This window comes from Rhinoraja longicauda, chromosome 1 (genome assembly GCF_053455715.1).
Source record: "Rhinoraja longicauda isolate Sanriku21f chromosome 1, sRhiLon1.1, whole genome shotgun sequence".
Classification (NCBI taxonomy): domain Eukaryota; kingdom Metazoa; phylum Chordata; class Chondrichthyes; order Rajiformes; family Arhynchobatidae; genus Rhinoraja; species Rhinoraja longicauda.
This window is the reverse complement of record NC_135953.1, coordinates 19,941,395-19,947,809: the sequence shown is the minus strand read 5'-3', so window position 1 is coordinate 19,947,809 and position 6,415 is coordinate 19,941,395.

Below are 6,415 nucleotides of genomic sequence, written 5' to 3'. Positions count from 1 at the left end.
CCGTGGTCGTCGGCAATGCTGACTCTCCACGGTCGTACCTGGTTAATTACGAGGGCACCGTGTACCGTCGTACCCGCCAGCACCTGATGCTGGTCAACGAGCCTGCACCGCCTCCCGCGGTCCCGTATTCACCTCCCGTCCAGTCCCCGGTGCCTGATGTGCCTCCTGCTCCCGTCCATCCTCGCATGCCCCAACCTTCGCCGTCTCGGCTGTCTGTGCCCGGCTCGCCCCAGCCCACTTCCCCTCCTTCGCCTGCGCGTTTGCGGGTATCGCCGCCCCGTTCTCCTCCTTCCCCTGGTTCCCCTGCCTCGGTACCCGCACCCGTCCCTGCTCTTCCTTCGACCGAAGGGGATGGGGGGTTGCGCACCCGCTCTGGGCGACTGGTCAAGCCGCCTGTCCGGTACGGTGGGTACGAGTAGTCTGTGTTGTGCTGCATTCTATCTGCTCCCTGCTTATAGTTTAAGTCTAGCGTATGAGCCGTGGTCGCTCTTGTTTCCAAGAGGAAGGATGTAGATCAGTGCATGTTCCTTTAACATAGTGACCTCACCACTACTAACCACTCCCCATGGTCTCTTGTATAATTGTAGCTTCCCCACCTCCAGCTCGCTCTCTAGTTCCGGTGATGACCACGGACAGCTAGGGCATAATGTGTGTAGTGCAATTAATAAACCTATTCAGTAAAAGACTCTGCGTACGAGGGACATCCTTTTACAGGTGACGTTTCAGATTTAGAGATACAGCGCGGAAACAGGCCCTTCGGCCCACCGAGTCCGCGCCACCCAGCGATCCCCGCACATTAACATTATCTTAGGGACAATTTTTTTTAACATTTTACCCAGCCAATTATCCTACACACGTCTTTGGAGTGTGGGAGGAAACCGAAGATCTCGGAGAAAACCCACGCAGGTCACGGGGAGAACGTACAAACTCCGTACAGACGGCGCCCGTAGTCAGGATCGAACCTGAATCTCCGGCGCTGCATTCGCTGTAGGGCAGCAACTCTACCGCTGCGCCACCATGCCTCAGTGCCGTTTCAGGTCAGGATCTTTCTTCAGACTGATCAGACTGACCCTATCCATTTTCTCCAGAGATGCAGTCTGATCTGCTGGGTTACTCCAGCATTTTGTGTCTGTCTTTGGTATAAACCAGCATCTGCAGTTCCTTTTTATTACACGAAGAATACACGGAAAGAGGTGGTGCCTGGAATGCACTGCCAAGGGAATGGTGGAAGCAGATACAAAAGTGGTGTTTAAGAGGCTTTTAGATAGGCACATGGAATGGCAGGGAATGGAGGGATATGAATCACGTGCAGGCAGAGGTTAGTTTAACTTAGCATCATGGTCGACAAGGAGATTGTGGGCTGAAGAGCGTGTTCGAGTTGCATTGTTCTATGTTCTATGGTATCCACATCTGACTTGGTAGATAGGATTCAAAATTGGCTTGACTTTGGCTGATAGAGATGGCAGAGGAGTTATTCTGGCTGGAGGTCTGTGCCCAGCTGCGTTCCAGATGGATCAGCACTAGGACCTCTGTTGTTTGTGATATATATATATATATATATATATATATATATATATATATAAATGACGAATGGAAAAGTAGATGGGCTGAGTAGTAACTTTACAGCTGACATAAAAGTTGGTGGAATTTTAGATAGTAAAGATGGTTGTTGTAATGTCCTGGCATTTACATCACATATACATCACAGTTGTCAACAGAAATAGTAGGATTCGGGTCAGTTGCAGATATGGGCAGAGAAAGGCAGATGGAGTACGTGTGAGGTACTACACTTTGGAAGGTCAGATGTAAACGGAAAGTATACAATACATGGCAGGATACTTAAGAATTATTATTCATCAGAGGGTGGTGAATCTGTGGAATTCTTTGCCACAGGCGGCTGTAGAGGCCAAGTCAATGGATATTTTTAAGGCAGAGATGGATAGATTTTTGAATAGTACAGGTGTTAGAGATTATGGGGAGAAGGCAGGAGAATGGGGTTGGGGAGGGGGGGGGGGGGGGGGTGAGATAGATCAGCCATGATTGAATGGCGGAGTAAACTTGATGGGCCGAATGACATAATTCTACACCTGTCACTTATGACCTTATGACAGAGGAATCTTTTGGTCCAAGTCCTGAGGTCCCTGAAAATGGCAACACAAGTGGATAGGGTGGTAAATAAATCACATGGCATTCTTGCATTCATTGGCCAGGCATTGAACATAAAGTTAGGAAGTAATGTTGCAACAGTGGAAAACTTTGGTTCGGCTGTACTCGTATTACTGCGTGCAGTTCTGGTTCCCCCATTACAGGCAGGATGTGTATGCAGAGGTTTACCAGCATGATGCTTGAAGTAGAGGGTACTAGCTATAAGGAGAGGCTATTCGCTATAAGGAGAGTTTAGGCAAACTTGGATTGTTTTCCCTGGAACAAAAGGGCATGATGGGAGAACTAATGGAAGTATATAAAATATAGGATAGATAGTGTCTGTTTCTGAGGGTAGAAATGTCAAATGCAAATCCTTCTCTTTAGGGTGAGAGGGGAAAGTTTAAATGAGATGTGCAAGGCAAGTATTTTGTACAAAGCGTGGCAGCTACCTGGAACATACAGCCAGGTGGGTGGTGAAAGCAGATACACTAGCAACGTTTAAGAGGCGTATAACATAACAAATATGTGTAGGAGTAGGCCATTCGGCCCTTTGAGCCAGCACCGCCATTCAATGTGATCATGGCTGATCATCCAAAATCAGTACCCCGTTCCTGCATTTTCTCCATATCCCTTGATTCCGTTAGCTCTAAGAGCTAAATGCGCTAAATAGAGACAGATGCATGAACAGGCATGGAAAAGAGGGTTATGGATCTTACTGCATGCAAGAACGCTCATTGTTTTTTGTTTTTATAGGGTGCACTGCTTTATATTCCTGATGAAATTCAATTATTATCTTCCCTTTGGTGAAGCCATTGTTGTGAATTCAACATATCTCGAAACAATCATATTGAAACATATAAGATTATTAAGGGGTTGGACATGCTAGAGGGAGGAAACATGTTCCCAATGTTGGGGGAGTCCAGAACCAGGGGCCACAGTTTAAGAATAAGGGGTAGGCCATTTAGAACGGAGAAGAGGAAAAACTTTTTCAGTCAGAGAGTTGTAATTCTGTGGAATTCACTGCCTCAGAAGGCAGAGGAGGCCAATTCTCTGAATAGACAATAGATGCAGGAGGAGGCCATTCGAGCCAGCACTGCCATTCAATGTGATCATGGCTGATCGTTCTCAATCAGTACCCCGTTCCTGCCTTCTCCCCATACCCCCTGATTCCGCTATCCTAAAGAGCTCTATCTAGCTCTCTCTTGAATGCATTCAGAGAATTGGCCTCCACTGCCTTCTGAGGCAGAGAATTCCACAGATTCACAACTCTCTGACTGAAAAAGTTTTTCCTCATCTCAGTTCTAAATGGCCTACCCCTTATTCTTAAACAGTGGCCCCTTGTTCTGGACTCCCCCAACATTGGGAACATGTTTCCTGCCTCTAATGTGTCCAACCCCTTAATAATCTTATACGTTTCGATAAGATCTCCTCTCATCCTTCTAAATTCCAGTGTATACAAGCCTAGTCGCTCCAGTCTTTCAACATAGGACAGTCCCGCCATTCCGGGAATTAACCTAGTAAACCTATGCTGCACGCCCTCAATAGCAAGATTATCCTTCCTCAAATTTGGAGACAAAGCTGCACATAGTACTCCAGGTGCGGTCTCACTAGGGCCCCGTACAGCTGCAGAAGGACCTCTTTGCTCCTATACTTAACTCCGCTTGTTATGAAGGCCAACATGCCATTAGCTTTCTTCACTGCCTGCTGTACCTGGATGCTTACTTTCAGTGACTGATGAACAAGGACACCCAGATCTCGTTGTACTTCCCCTTTTCTTAACTTGACACCATTCAGATAATACTCTGCCTTCCTATTCGTACCACCAAAGTGGATAACCTCACACTTATCCACATTAAACTGCATCTGCCATGCATCCGCCGAATGCATTCAAGAGAGAGCTAGATAGAGCTCTTAAGGATAGCGGAGTCAGGGGGTATGGGGAGAAGGCAGGAACGGGGTATTGATTGAGAATAATCAGCCATGATCACATTGAATGGTAGTGCTGGCTCGAAGGGCTGAATGGCCTACTCCTGCACCTATTGTCTATTGTCTGTTACATTGATTTAAAACGTTGATTTAAAATGTTTGTTGCTTTTATGTTCAGAATATAAAAATATGCTATAAGAAGCTTTATTTACATATTCATCAAAATGTCTTTTCATTGATACAGATCATGTTTGCCAATCTTTTTTGTTCAAATATTATAATACATAAATTGATCCTGTTGGAATTTCAGATATATCACTTGAGCATGGTGCACTTATGAATATTATCCATAATAAAATTATACAAAAAAAATAGCACAAACTTCTTAATGCATTCACAGTGCCGTCTATACATTCAGTATTGCTTGTTTTATACCTAGTGTAAGCACATCTTTTGTTTTATACACAGCACCATTGCCACTTATGTCGCCTCATTTTTTTTCAAAAATAAAATTTATTCAGAATAAAAAATATGTACAAAACATGAACTGTGCAAAAACCTTTCAGACATTCTCAGCATTTATACATTCAATAATGTCAATTCAGGGACAGTTTCTTCCCATTGGAACCATCCTATCACCAACTAGAAACCAGTCCTGAGCTACTATCTACCTCTGGAGACCCTTGGACCATCTTTAATTGGACTTTACCTTGCTCTAAGCTTTATTCCCTTTATTCCATATTGGTATATGGATGGCTTGATCTTCTTCTTCTTCTTTCGTGTCCATCATCCATGTTTGAAATGTTGACATCGCTGTCATCGTCTGTCCTGAAAAGGGTGCAAGCTTCCGGCGACAATCAGTGGAAGCCATCACTTGTTGCACTAGATGATGGTGGTAGCAGAATTAGCTCAGGACACTTCCAGTTTCCAGCCCCGCGACGTGGACGCTTCTGCTAAGGGGCCCGATGGCTTGATTATAATCATGTATAATCTTTCTGCTGACTGGAAAGCACAAAACAAAGAAGCTTTTCACTGTACCTTGGTACACGTGACAATAAACCGGACTAAACTCAGAATTGTTCACTGAAGAGACACAAAAGGCTGGAGTAACTCAGTGGGTCAAGCAGCATCTTTGGAGAAAAGGAATAGGTGATGTTTCAGTTAGGAACCCCGCCACGTGTGGCGACAGACAGTAAATGGGTGAATATTTGGTGAAGTTCAGTAACTTTGTTGGTGTCAAAACATGGCGACACTTGTGCACTGCCTGGGTGATTTTACCAGGTTGTATGCTAAACAAAGCAGTTCACTGTACATGGGACAAAGTATGAGTGGGAAGGAGCTGCAGATGCTGGTTTAAACCGAAGACAGTCACAAAAAGCTGGAGTAACTCAGCGGGTCAGGCTGCATCTCTGGGGAGAAGGAAGGGGTGACGTTTGGGGTTGGGTCCCTTCTTCAGACTTAATAAAGTATCATTCAATTGAATCGTTGAATCTTCCGGCCCGAAACATCATCTACTCCTTTTCTTTTCTCTTTTTTGCTTTCCGCTGCACAACCGCCAACAGCTGGGCTATCTCATGCAGGTTTCGCTCGTGTGGTTGCAAAAGGGTCATTTAGATTTTTATGTGGGCAGGTTTGGTGAGATGATCCATGTCCAAGTTATCGAGCTGTGACTTGAAGAGTGGCAAGGTTGGTGCACACCTGGTGGTGTCAGGAAGGATGTTCCACTCTGGGATAGTCCATGGATTAGTGACTGTAGGTAGCTATTTTTGTTTGCTCTAATTCTAGTATAAATAAAGTGACCTGAGGACTGTCTTGTATATTTATGGGTATTGGATTAAATGAAGTGAGATGTGTTACTGGGGATGATGCCATGAGTCTGTGGACAGTACATAAGCGGGCTTTGGTGCGTCTTGACTCCAGCGACTCCCAGCCAAGGCGATTTAACATATCGGAGACGCTTGCCTGCCTTGAGTAGTCATCACAGTGATAGTGTGGCAACAGGCCCTTCTCCACTGATGTTGACCGACCTGCTGAGATATTCCAGCATTTTGACTCTCTCTTCGGTATACACCTGCAGTTCCTGCATCTGCAGTTCCTTCCTACACATGCTTCCTGGATAGGACAAGTTTGGAGGGATATGCACCAGGCGCAGGCAGGTGTGACTAGTGTAGCTGGTACATGTTGGCCAGTGAGGGCAAGTTGGGCCGAAGGGCCTGTTTCCACACAGTATCACTTTATGACTATGAGTAGTGTATGCACCTGCGAAGTAAAACACAAACTCTTGCCAGTGCCACTCATGTGCCCCTCCCGGGACCCCTTGTTTGAGAGGTGTTTCGCCAGACTC